The sequence below is a fragment of the Setaria italica genome, chromosome III (assembly GCF_000263155.2).
Source record: "Setaria italica strain Yugu1 chromosome III, Setaria_italica_v2.0, whole genome shotgun sequence".
Classification (NCBI taxonomy): Eukaryota; Viridiplantae; Streptophyta; class Magnoliopsida; order Poales; family Poaceae; genus Setaria; species Setaria italica.
This window is the reverse complement of record NC_028452.1, coordinates 10,317,040-10,330,986: the sequence shown is the minus strand read 5'-3', so window position 1 is coordinate 10,330,986 and position 13,947 is coordinate 10,317,040.

Here is a 13,947-nt window from a genome sequence, read left to right as displayed (position 1 = left end):
TCCCTCGCAAATTTTAAGTTAGTATGCCCTCCCAACTAAAACTTGCACCGTCCCATGTCTTGTACAATTGGTGGTGGGTCTATGAAATTAGGGTGCCACTAGTTTTCCTTGACTAGACGGGTTTGTGTCGGACACTCACACACATAAGGGTTGGTTTGCTTAACAAGGTCATCTTAACGGTTGAGGATCTTGGGGCATAAAGGTTGGACGCCAAGACATGGAGATGTCACCCAACAACAGGAGTCATATGTGATATGATTAGTAAGAAGTTGCTTACCGATCTACCTTGCCTGCTAGCGGTGATGCTTAAGCTCACTAGTAGACTTGTTAGTTGTGGATCCTGAATCACTAAGTATCAATAGAGGGATATTATTTTTAGTGGGAGTAGATTCTATTAAATAGTTTAATATGATTTGCTATGTCATGGTTACTTTTGTTTTAATATTTTGCATTATTATTTTGTTGTAGATGGCACCTAGCAACACCACACCATTTACTTTGCGTTTGGTCCTTGAGAAGGACAAATTGAATGGCACAAACTACTTGGATTGGATCCGTAACCTGAGAATTGTTCTCAGGGCTGAGAAAAAGGATGATATTCTGGACACCCCATTACCAGAAGAACCTGCTGATGATGCACTTGCTGCTGTTAAGAATGCTTACAAGAAAGCATGTGATGCTAACCTTAAAGTAAGCTGCCTTATGCTTGCTTGCATGGAACCCGAGCTGCAGATGCAGTTCGAAACAAACCATGAGGCGCATGATATGATCGTGGCGCTTAGAGACATGTTCCAGACATAGGCCAGGACTGAAAGGTTCAATTTTGTCTAAGACCTTTGTGGAGAGCAAGCTAGTAGAAGGCGCAGCAGTAGGACCACACGTAATCAGGATGGTTGGTTACACTCAACGGTTGGAGAAGCTAGGCTTCCCACTAGGCCAAGAGTTGGTCACTGATTTCATTCTTTCGTCTCTTCTGTCTAGCTATGGAAACTTCATCTCGAAGTACCATATGCATGGGACGGAGAAGGGTCTAAATGAACTGTATGGCATGCATAAAACAGCAGAGGCTGATATTAAGAAAAGTGCTAGTAGCAGCCATGTGATGGCTATACAGAACAAGCCTAGCTTTAAGAGGAAGTTTAATTCTTGGAAGAAGAAGGGCAAGGCTGCCAAGCCAAACCCAGCGCCCAAGGTTAAAGCTGGACCTACTCTAGACAAAGAGTGCTTTTATTATCACGAACTTGGTCACTGGAAGAGAAATTGCAAGCAATACCTATCTTCGTTGAAGAATGGTGGAAGTAAGAGTACTTCCACCTCAGATACGCTTGTTGTTAATGTTATAGACAATATATTCCTCACTGATACAATTATTAATTCTTGGGTATTTGATACCGGATCGGTTGCTCATATTTGCAATTCGATGTAGAGACTGATAAGAAGTAGAAGCGTGGAAAGAGAAGAAGTTGATTTCCGCGTGGGCAATAATGTAAGAGTTGCTGCGTTGACCGTTGAGACGATGCAACTCCACCTCCCGTCAGGATTTATTATGGAGTTGAATAATTGTTATTTTGTTCCTAGTTTATGTTGAAACATTATGTCTCTTTCATGCTTGATGAAGGATGGTTATTCTTTTGCGAGTGAAAACAATGGTTGTGTGATCTCTAAGAATGATATATTTATGGCTTTTGCACCCATTATGAATGGATTGTTTGTTTTAAATCTTGATGATTCACCTGTCTGTAACATAAGTGCTAAAAGGCATCGGCCTAATGATTTGAGTCCTACCTACATATGGCATTGTCGTTTGGGTCATATAAGTGAAAAGTGCATGAAGAAGCTCCATTCTGATGAACTTTTAACTTCGTTTGATTTTGAATCATACAAGACGTGAGGCTTGCTTGCTAGGCAAGATGACTAAGGCGCCTTTCACAGGTTTTCCTAAGAGAGCAGTAGACTTGTTGGAACTCGTACATACCAATGAATGCAGACCAATGAGCACGACGGCTAGAGGATTATTCCAATACTTCATAACTTTTACTGACGATTTTAGTAGATATGGGTATGTCTACTTGATGAGGCACAAGTCTGAAATCTTTGAAAAGTTCAAAGAATTTCAAAATGAAGTTGAAAATCAGCGTGGCAAGAAAATGAAGGCTTTACAATCTAATCGCGGAGGCGAGTATTTGAGCCACGAGTTTAGCAATCATCTAAAGAGTCGGAATTGTTCCACATGTGACGCCACCTGGAACACCTCAGAGAAACGGTGTATCTGAGTGATGTAATCAAACTTTGTTGGACATGGTTCGATCAATGATGAGCCAGTTAGACCTACCGTTATCATTTTGGGGGGGGGGTACGTTCTAGAAACAGCAGCTTTCACACTTAATAGGGTACCATCTAAATCCGTAGTTAAGACACCATATGAGATGTGGACTGGAAAGACTTCCAGTTTATCTTTTCTAAAGATTTAGGGATGTGAACTATTTGTCAAGCAACTTCAGTCGGACAAGATTACGCCCAAGTCGGATAAGTGCATTTTTATGGGATATCCAAAGGAAACTTTAGAATACTATTTCTACAAACGATTAGAGGGCAAAGTGTTTGTCGCTTGGAACGGTGTTTTCCTAGAGAAAGAGTTTCCCAAAGGGAAGAAGAGTGGAAAGACAGTGCGTCTTGAAGAAATGCAGGATGAGCCAATCGGGCAAGAATCAACGAGTGATGCTAACATAGCAGAACAAGTTGAGATACCCATGGCAAGATAAGCACCGCCACAACCACGAAGGTCGGCAAGGCTCCGCGAAATGCGGGAAATATTATTGTTGGACAATGATGAGCCTGCGACATATGCAGAAGCAATGATGGACCCAGACTCCAAAAACTGGCAGAGTGACATGCAATCCAAAATAGAGTACATGGGAGATAATCAAGTTTGGAACTTGGTTGAACCGTCTGATGGTGTTAAAGCCATAGAGTGCAAATTGATCTATAAAAAGAAGAGAGATATGGATGGAAATGTTCACATCTATAAAGCACGACTTGTCACAAAAGGTTTTTGACAAGTTCAAGGAGTTGACTACGACGAGACCTTCTCACCCGTAGTGATGCTTAAATCTATTCGGATTATTCTAGCTATAGCTGCATACTTCGATTATGAGATATGGCAGATGGATGTCAAGACAGCTTTTCTGAATGGAAATCTAATTGAGGACGTGTAGATGATGCAGCCCGAGGGTTTTGTCAATCCAAACAATGCTGGAAAGGTATGCAAACTTTAGAAATCCATTTATGGGTTGAAGCAAGCATCTAGGAGTTGGAACATTCGTTTTGATGAAGTGGTCAAAGGGTTTGGCTTCATTAAGAACGAAGAAGAGTCTTGTGTTTACAAGAAGGTTAGTGGGAGCTCTGTAGTATTTCTAACCTTATATGTGGATGACATATTACTGATTGGAAACAACATTCCTATGCTTGAGTTCGTAAAGACTTCACTGAAAAATAGTTTTTTGATGAAGGACTTAGGAGAAGCAACATATATTCTGGGCATCAAAATCTATAGAGATAGATTGAGAAGGCTTATAGGATTAAGCCAAGATACTTACATTGATAAAGTGTTGAAACGGTTCAACATGGAAGAGGCGAAGAAAGGGTTCTTGCCTATATCACATGGCATACACCTTAGCAAAACTCAGTGTCCTTCGACTACTGATGAGCAGGATCACATGAGTAGAGTGCCATATGCTTCAGCTATCGGATCTATCATGTTGTTGATGTTGGTTTTTGACACATGTCAGGGTCAGCATCAAGAGGAGAAGAAACTGGCCAATGCGATTAAACAAGAGGCTATGGCTAGAGAAATCGGCCAGTGAAACTACAGTGTTTCGACCGATTAGCCGATAAGATCGATGGGGACTGGCCGATTGGAAGCCAGAACAGCTCGGCCGATATGGGTCTGAATGGGCCAAGGCGGTAACAAGATGAAGATAGGATTGGCCCATAGAGGATTGGATGGTGTTCGACTCCGATGCGAGTTGTATCCGTATGTAAATATTTGTTGCTTTGAATAAGAGATAGAATATTGAGTCGTAGTCGGTTAGGAAATGAATTGTCATAGGGTATAAATAGGTACCTCATAAGGCTGGCAAACACATCAAAAAACATCAATAAAATCTACTTTTCTATGCAACTTTATTTTCAAGTCGGCGACTTCGCCAAACCTTTTTCTTTTTACAAGTTCGTGCAAGTTGGCAGGGCTGCATCAACATGATCTCCGGCCAATTTGTAAGTTCCACGTTTCGAGTAATATCTAAGCTTTAACTTTGGGCGCATCGCTGTTGTTTCGTTTAGATTTATTCACTATCAATATTTGCTAGAATTATAGGTTTTGCTTGTTATTTTAGTTTTTATCACTAGTTATCCAGCTTAAGGCACGAACTGTCGGCTATATCAATACACTATTTATCATCATACAGCCGATTGATCTGTTTTAAGTGTTGTCTCTGTAGCATTGTTTAGGTTACTCTAGTAGTTTTTTTCACATTTGCTATGTGATTATTGGCTATTTCATAGATGGTTATCCTTATATTAAATCAGCCAACCCGCTGATACATCTTTTGGAGTAGATCGGAACTTCAGCCGATCGAATCTCTGGAATTTGACATCTTTTCTTCCTTGTCAATCAATAGGTTAGATTGACTGGCACATCGCGTGAAACACACCAGGGCGATAACCCGAATAGGAGCTAAGCAGATTCTCCCGGGTCGTGTGCTCGATGCAAGATGCGGGACCACTGTCTGATTTTTTGCGTCAACACATGTATGCAATGTTAAGTACTCGCCCAGATGTTTTATATGCGCTAAGTATAACAAGCAGACACCAGTCAGATCCGGGTGAGAGTCACTGAACGGTGGTAAAAAAATATTCTTAAGTACTTCAGAAGGACTAAAGATATGTTCCTCATCTATGGAGGTGAGGAGGAGCTCATTGTAACAAGTTACACCAATGCTAGTTTCCAAACCGATAGAGACACTTCAAAATCACAATCAGGATTTGTGTTTACGCTAAACGGTGGTACCGTTAGCTGGAAAAGTTCCAAGCAGGAGACGGTGGCTGATTCTACAAGAGAAGCCTAGTACATCACGGCTTCAAAAGCCGCGAAGGAGGGTGTTTGGATATGGAATTTCCTTATTGAGCTTAGTGTGTTCCCAAATGCGTCTAGCCCATTGAATCTCTACTGTGATAACAATGGGGCTATTGCGCAAGCAAAGCAGCCAAGGAACCACGAGAAGAACAAACACATAATGCGGCGATTTCATCTCATTCGAGACTTCGTTAATCGGGGTGAGATCAAGATTTGCAAAATACAGACGGATTTGAATATTTCTGATCCGTTGACAAAGCTTCTCCCACAGTCTAAGCATGATGCGCACATAAGAGCTATGGGTATTAGATATCTTCTAAATTGACTCTAGTGCAAGTGGGAGACTGTTGGAGGTATGCCCTAGAGGCAATCATAGAGATGATGATATTCCATTGTATCCATGTTATATATTGTGTTCCTTGAATATCCCTTAAAGGCTACTTGAATTGATTTGGAATTATGTGAATTGTGTGTGAAACTCTTTACTTGTATGGTTATTCTAAAAGTTTTTCCTAGTCGGAGTTCATGTGAGGACACACATGAATATTAGACTAGCACATGTAGTAGTTGATGACTGTGTTTCACAAGTCATGAACATGGAGATGTCAAACTAATAATGTGGGCACGTATAGAGATATGTGCTAGGACTGACCCAACGTGAGTTACATAGTTCTCTCTTTACACAACATGTACGCTTTATCCTTAGACCTGAGATTGTCGCATGTACTCAAGATGTGGATCGACTTACTTAGGGACTATCAAACGCTGCACCGTAACTAAGTAGTTATAAAGGTAGCTTTCGGGTTTGTCATGAAGCATGCTGTGAGGCATGGTCAGTCAAGATGGAATTTGCCCCTCTCTATTTGAGAGAGATACCTTTGGGCCCCTCGAGTGATCGGATTTGGAAATGCATGACCATGCTACGTGAGGTTAAGAGTTAACCTAGAAAGAGATTCCGAATCATAGCATCGAGAAAGAGTGGTCTGCTTGGAGCTAGATCAAATATCGTGAGGCAAAGGGAATAGCATGTATGTGATGTTGTGATGGTCGGTCTGATATGATCTTCGTGTGCGTATAGGAGTTTGTATGTCTTGCTAGAGGCCGCTACTAACTATTGGCCAAGTAGGAGTACTCGGTCCATATCTATACGTATATGAATCTATAGGGTCACACACTTAAAGGGCTGGAAGCTCAATTCGGATGTGATCTAAATTGGACCAGGTTTAGGAGTACTAATGGGCCTCGGACCCAGAGGCCCGTTAGGAACCCCTATATATAGAGGGGTGGGCGCGCCCTAGGGTTCAATCCCTTTTCGCACCAGGAGCAGCTGCGCCTCGCACGCCCTCGCCTTGTTGCAACTCGCGGACCTAGTAGTTCGGCTTGCGACGCTTCCTCCCAGCACGTGTGGATACCTTGGAGGTGTTGCATCTGTAGCACTTGGATGAGCCACCGCACGAGAGCTCCGACGAGGAACCTAACGGGCCGACGACGAGCCACTTGAGCTGCGACACGAGGAGGGAGTCGCTGCACGTGGACGAGCTGCTCGACATCGACGTGTTCGACTACCCTGCGTTGATGTGTGATCGACTTCGCTGTCCCGACACGTATCTACAACTTCCGCACCTGTCCATCAAGTGGTAATCCCATGATCTATAACAGTAGTTTTTCTGGTTTACGCAGTAGAAATTTTTTTATTTTGCACTAGCGTAGCCTACCTCGTATCCCAACAGCTCCGCCTATAAAATCAGCTGAGCGGCCACCCCGGGCGCTTTGCCCATTCATTTGCGCCAGCACCAGCGTGAGCTAGAAGCTAGAGCGAGAGCGCTTGCACAAGAGAAGATGGAGGGAGGAGAAGGGAAAGAAAGGAAGATAGGGAGGAGGGGAGGGGAGATTGAAGGCTCGTTCCTCGCTTCGTTAGAGGTATTTTTTCTAATCCCCTAGTTTAGGTTAGCTCGTAGTAGATCTAGTAGTTAGTTTAGTTAGTTTAGTGGATTTCAGACATAGAAAAATGTCGGTTAGTTAGCTTAGTAAGTTTAGTGGATTTAGCTTAGGTATTTAGTTGACAGTTTGTTAATTTATGTAGATTAATTTTAGATGAATATTATTTGCAATGCTAGGGTTATATTATGTATAGGTATTTAGAATGTAGTTGTTTCAGGAGTAGTTGGAATTATAATTTTTATTCTTGTCGCGTATATTGACCAGCTGGGTTAGATTAATGTAGTAATATTTAGTAATTGCCTATGGTAGTATCGTGTATATTTACCGGGTAAAATGAAAAGAATAAGTTCGTAATTTTGGATTACTCTAAAATGGTTATTACTGGCGATGATAAAATTTAGTGTTTGTACTGTATATTGAATTGTAGGTGTCGTTGGAGTTAACTGATTTAAGTTATTGAGAGTAATTTCCACTGTTTGTGTCGTGAATATTGGCAGGCATGTCAGAAAGTTTATGTTTCCAAGTGTTCTATAGTCTGGGGGAGGTTAGATATGGTTCAGAAGGGATAGATTTGAGTGGATTTCAGTCGTTCTGCAAGTATTTACGAAGAGCAATAGAGAGGACTTGGGGTTCAATATGCAAGTGGCTTTGTAAGGCTTTCGATCTTGATAGAGATCAGGTGGATCTGTCTGTTAGGGTTGTAGTGAGGAGAAGCCTGACATAAACTTTTGGGAGCTGATCCCGCTTGAAGAAACCCACAACTACCGGGTTTATGTAAATGGTTACACAAAGCATGGTTTATCGCTGATATTGTATGTTCAAGTGTTCACGAAGGTTGGGTCTAGCAGTTAGATGGAAGAAGAAGTGGGAGGTACTGAAGTTGAAGCCGAGGAAGGTGTGGAGAGTACTAATGGGCAAAATGAAGAACATGATAAAGATGGGGCTAAAGAGGGAGATGCAGAGGATGATGTTGCAACCCATGAGCCAAATGGGGAAGTTGATGAGGGCGAAAACATCCCTGAGTTAGTTGAGCAGGTGGAGAGGGAAGGAGAAGAGGCCAATGGTGCCATGCATGATGATTTGTCGGATAAGGATGATGCTTACCCTGTCCCGCGGAACTGGTCAACTTATAACCATTCCGCCCTACAGGTCAATGTAGGGGAAAATATCCTTTGGGAGTACAGGGAGAATGAGGTTTACGTGGGTGCTTTGTACCCTAGTGGGGATGAGGTGAAGGCAGTTGTGAAGTGATGGTCCACTATATCTTTGCAGCGGCAGTTTAGGGTGGTAAAGAGCAACCCGATGGTGTATGATGTCTGCTGTGTGAGAAGCAATTGCTCATTTAGGGTGCACGCGTACAAGGGGAAGTGGAAGAATTACTAGGAGATGACTAGAGTGGTTGAGCACCAATGCTTGCTGGATGAATTGGAAGAAACACACTGCAACCTCACTGCTGATTTTGTTGCTCAATACATGTATCCTCAGATAGTGGAGAATCCCAGCTTCGAGCTGAAGTCGATTGTTTGTGCTATAGAGGAGAAGTTCAAGTACAAGATTAGCTACCACAAAACTTACTGAGCCAAGCAGAAGGCGTTGGAGATGAAGTGGGGTACTTATGAAGCATCGTATGACAACCTCCCATTCCTGTTGCACACTATTTGCCAAAGGAACTTAGGAAGCTACTACAACCTGAAAGCCCATCCATGTGCTCAGACAGGTTCTGCAGTGGTCATTCTTGGCCTTGAGTCCTTGCATTGAGGCTTTTTAGCAATGTCGCCCAGTCATTTGCATTGATGGCACATTTCTGACTCAAAGGTATAAAGGTACAATCTTGACAGTTATTGGGTCCGACGGTAACAATCAGGTGTTGCCGCTGGCAATCGCGTTTGTGGAGAAGGAGTCTGGAGATAGTTAGTATTGGTTCCTGGAGAGGGTAAAGTAGATGATTGTGAAGGATGTGGAGGGTGTTTGTCTAATTCATGATCGGCATAAAGGCATTCTATAAGCAATCGAAGACCTACAGAATGGCAGTGTGGAGCGTTTCAGGATGCCGATATGGCCGGACTTGAAGAGTAGGTGGTGCATGAGGCATATAGGGGCAAACTTCCATAGTCAATTCAAGAACAAGACCCTTATGAAAATGTTCAAGCGGCTATGTGGCTATGTACCTAGAATCAAGAGAGAAAATTCAACCTACTGTGGAAGAAACTTGATGAGCTTACAAAAAAACAATCCGAAGAGCTAGGTAAGAGGCCGGTAAAAAGCGAGGCTGACCACTTTGTGTCTCTGTACATCAGACTCGATAGCGCGAATGTCAGGCGAAGATGGGGAAGGTCCACCAAGAGCTTCTCACAGTGAATTGAGCATGAGTTGAAGGAAAAGTGGGCATTACTCTATGTCGAGGGAGGTGCTCGGTGGAGTATAATAATGACTACAAACCTCGCTGAGGTTTACAACTGGGTCCTGCGCGGTGTTTGGGGACTACCCCTTGTTGGTATCGTGGAATTCTTCTTGTCTAGCACCATGAAATACTTCAAGGAAAGGTGCGCAGTGGCTGATAACTCAATGCGCGACAATCACAAAATTTATGGGTACAAGATGACAGAGTACATGGAGAAGGCGATTAAGAAGGCTCATAAGCATCGTGTGAATGAAGTGGGAGCCCTAGAACGCCGGTTCGAGGTTGATTGTAGGGACAAAGGTCGATTTGGGGGGGAGGCACGAGAAGCACACACAGGAGTGCATCATCACCAATGAAGGGTTTATTTGCTCTTGCCAGAAATCAAGGTTGCTATACAGGACTTGCACCCATGTCATTGCTACATGCATCGAGTTCAAGGGACTTCAGCCTCGTCGGTTCGTGCCACATTACTTCCTAAAGGAAACTATATGGCACACTTAGAGGAACAAGGTTTATGGATATCGTTTACTAGGAAACTTCATAAACAATCCTAGTAATGCCGCGCACTACATTCCTGACCCTGATCCAGAAATGTTCCAAGGGGTCGAGCGATGCAAGAACAGACGCATCCGAAAGAACATGGATCAATCTAAAGATGGTTCTAATGTTCACCTCTGCTCCAAGTGCTATGAAGCCGTTCACACCTACAAGAACTGCCCTACAACAACATATGGAGGTGGGAGTAGCCAAGCTAGACCATCAAGCGGTGACGCAAATGCTGCAACGCGTACTTGCAGTGGTTCTTGCCGAGGACCGTCCACACGACGATGATGCTTTCGTAGTGTACTTGCAGTGGTTCTTGCCAAGGACCAGGGTGCACATCACATACTTGCGGTGGTTCTAGGGACGCGAAGTTCGACGTCGCAGTAAGCTTCTATATCATTTTTTACTCAAACCACATCATGTTGTGTGCCTAACTTGAACTCTATCCTTGCCAAAAGTACGATGTTATTGCAGAGGTAGAGACGGCATTGAGGTATGGCGTCGAGCACATATACGACATTACTGTGAGGGACCACGAGACGCTGTACAGGAGGGACTTGGGTGTCTGCAGTAGGTTTTTCAGGGCCATCAGTTGTCGTGGTGGTCACGCGGACATCATGCTTTCACCATGGGCTGCCTACCCCCATTCGTCCTCTCCAGCTCCTACTCAACAGTCCAGTACGTCTTCTCCAGCACTCGATCATCCACCATACCCCGCCCCCCTCTTGTGCACCACAGACACATGCACCCACCCTCGAGCCGTCGACTGTCCCACGAGCACCGTGTTGGTATGCCCCCCCTGGGCACATCGACTATTTTGCAGTACGTGACCCCGGCAGGTATGTGTTTGTTACTTTCCCATTTTCCATTGACCAAATTTTATTCAATTCCTCGTACTAACTTATAATTTCGTAACATAGCTCCGCAGCAGTACTGAGCTTACAGTGCAGTGGGACCATCTTCAGCTCCACCGGGTACAGAGCTACGCGAGCTCGGTGCATCATGAATACATGCTTTCTATTCCATTTTAAATACAGAACAAAACTGACAATAATATTTTTTTGGTTCCATAACAGGGTACACAGACTGTGGAGGGACCGATGAGGACTCTGTTGAGGAGGAGATCTAGAGGTCGAGCTTGGCATGGGTGGACTCCATCTTCAGATACGACCCTGACGAGCTCGGCCATTCGCAGTTGGGTGAACTGCAACCGTGTGGGTCTCTAGCGGCCGCGGCCCGCTGAACTGTCAACCATGTCACCCTCCACAAGTCTAGCCACAGGGAGAAGGCCCGCCGCACTCAACCTGTACCACAAAAAAAATTAATTAGTTTACACAAATTAATCGTTGAACTTAACACACAAGTATTACTAAGTATGATGTACCTCGGGATCCAACGTTGGTCGATCGGCACGGTCGCAAGCGGGACACGAGCCCAAAACATGCCTAGGGTGGTACCAACTACGGCTAACTGGAACGACCTGTGCTGGCCGTCCAAGGCAGGGTCGAGCAACTCAGGGGTCTGGTACCCCTGTGGACCTGGGTGCGCCACCATACCTACAACACAAGTATTGAAAGAAATAAAGAACTGAACACATAAAGGAAATATAACATTGCATTACGTTACAATGCAAATAAACAGCATAACTTTACGGCACATACGAGTCATTACAAATAGAAGGGTCCACAATAAATATTACAATACGTTACGTCCTTGTCCACAACAACAAATAAATATTACATTACATTACCTAAGGACCACAACTCAAGATAGACAGTACATTACATTACTAGTTATTACATGCAGCTTGGGTGCTCGCACTTCCATACGTCGTTGTCGAGCAGTTCTTGTAGGTGTGACCGGCTTCGTGGCACTTGGAGCATAGACGGACACAAGACCTGCTTCAGATTGATCCATGTCATTATGGATACGCCTGTTCCCGCGTTGCCTCACTTCTTGGCACATTTCTGGATCAGGATCAAGAATGTAGCGAGCAGCATTCCCTGGATTATTGACAAAGTCTCCCAGTAAACGATATTCATAAACCTCGTTCCTCACAGTTTGCCATATGGTTTCTGTGAATGTGGCGGAACCGCTCGGATTAACTTAGCTAAAGCACAATTAAGTCGCCTAACACGCGATCATATGCTTTAATCAAGTTAACTCAGCAATCCGTCGGATTTCATCCGATAAAACCACTATACAGGACCGAGTTAGCATACTCACCCGAAGGTGAGTGGTTCCAGAGAATACAACAGATCATCCACTTAAACAAGTACATTAAGTTCTTTCAACACTGGTTCGGAAAATCAAAGTTTTACAGAGTTCATGAACAGTGGAAAAAATAAAACAGCGGAAGCTAGCGCCGGGGTCAGATGTTCCTGATGAGGCCGATCAGGACATCACTGGTCCCTATCCTCACCGTCCGAGGAGGGATCCCACTCGACCGTCCACCCAGGAGGAAGCTGGGAAGGCCAAGTGCCGATAGCAGCAAACTCAGAAGCTTCAACATCACCTGAAAGATGTGCCACAAGCAAGGCTGAGCTGCTAAGCTCAACAAGACTTAACCGACCGGTGGGGAATCTACTCCACCAACTTCTAGACATGCAAGGCTCTTTAGCTGAGGGGTTTGTTTTGCCAAAACCGACTACAGTAGGTCCTTACTTTCAATATTTTAACTCTGATTCTAAGTTCATTAACCAGTCTATATTGGCAACTTATGCTAAACAAACATAGTTCCAACAATTTAAAGAGCAAGCATCAATGTTCACATCATCATCATGTTCCATCTTTACTTAGTGTAGCATAGCGATCAAGCAGTCTCATACTATGAGAGGTAGATGAATCGATTCGAATTTCTTAACCATGCATGGCGAACCTAATCTCACGACATCCGCGCACCACAGAGGGTCGCTTCCTGTGTCGGCCGTCCCCATCAATCCCCTGATCCGTGTCAGGCCCACTTCTCTTGGTACAAGGTTCCCCAGACCCGACCTCTGCCGTTCTGTGACCACACTTGTCACCACATGCGGCCGCAAGGGAAAACTCCATTCTAGAGACAGTGGATCGAACCGCTCATGTCCTGGTTCAATCAGGTACTAAGCTTCCCCATCCCATACTAGGTATGAGATTAGTACTTTCAAACACTTGATCACGAACACTATCACATCTCGACCTTACTCCAATTTCAAGTAGACAGACGGGGCAATCCACCGACCACCAAAATAGTTCACAAGGCCCTGCACCGTCCACCGTCCTTATAGTTATAACAAAAAGGAGAACAAGCAACTCCTATAACTCGCGAGTAACAGGGAATCACTCGACTTTTATCGAGTCCTGTTAAGCACTGCAACTACTCGGCCTATCATGCTAGTGTTCAGATTAAGGAAACTAAGTCATGCATCTATGGTTTCAAAAAACTCCTATAACGTAAATGCACATACATACAAAAGAAGGCATGCGCAAGTTTAGAAAGATTGGGTTATGCTCCGGGGCTTGCCTTCGATCGGGGCGGAAGCAAACTGATCTTCTGGGTGCTCTGCTTCAGCTCCTGCAGGCGGCAGCTCGGCTACAGCTCCGTCTTCTAGCACCGGGTGCAGCTCGTATGTCCCGTCAGCGAGGTTTAGCTCTACACGGAATGCAAATGCAAGGGTTAAGACACTTAGACGGTTATTTCAACAACACTTGCAAGATTTAGGCTAGAAACTATAGCCAAACTGCAGGAAAGGTGTGGAATCCCATGTTATTGGATTCTACTCAGGAAGAGGATTCTAACCCAAGTGATTTCACACTTTTCAGGGTTTTCCTCGATTTAAGATGAATTTCTCAAGCTTTTGTTGATAGAGAACAAGATAAAAGAGTCGGGTCGGGAAAAACTTATGATCTGACTCTTAGACCTAAGGAATAACTGTACCGAGGTCCTCAGACT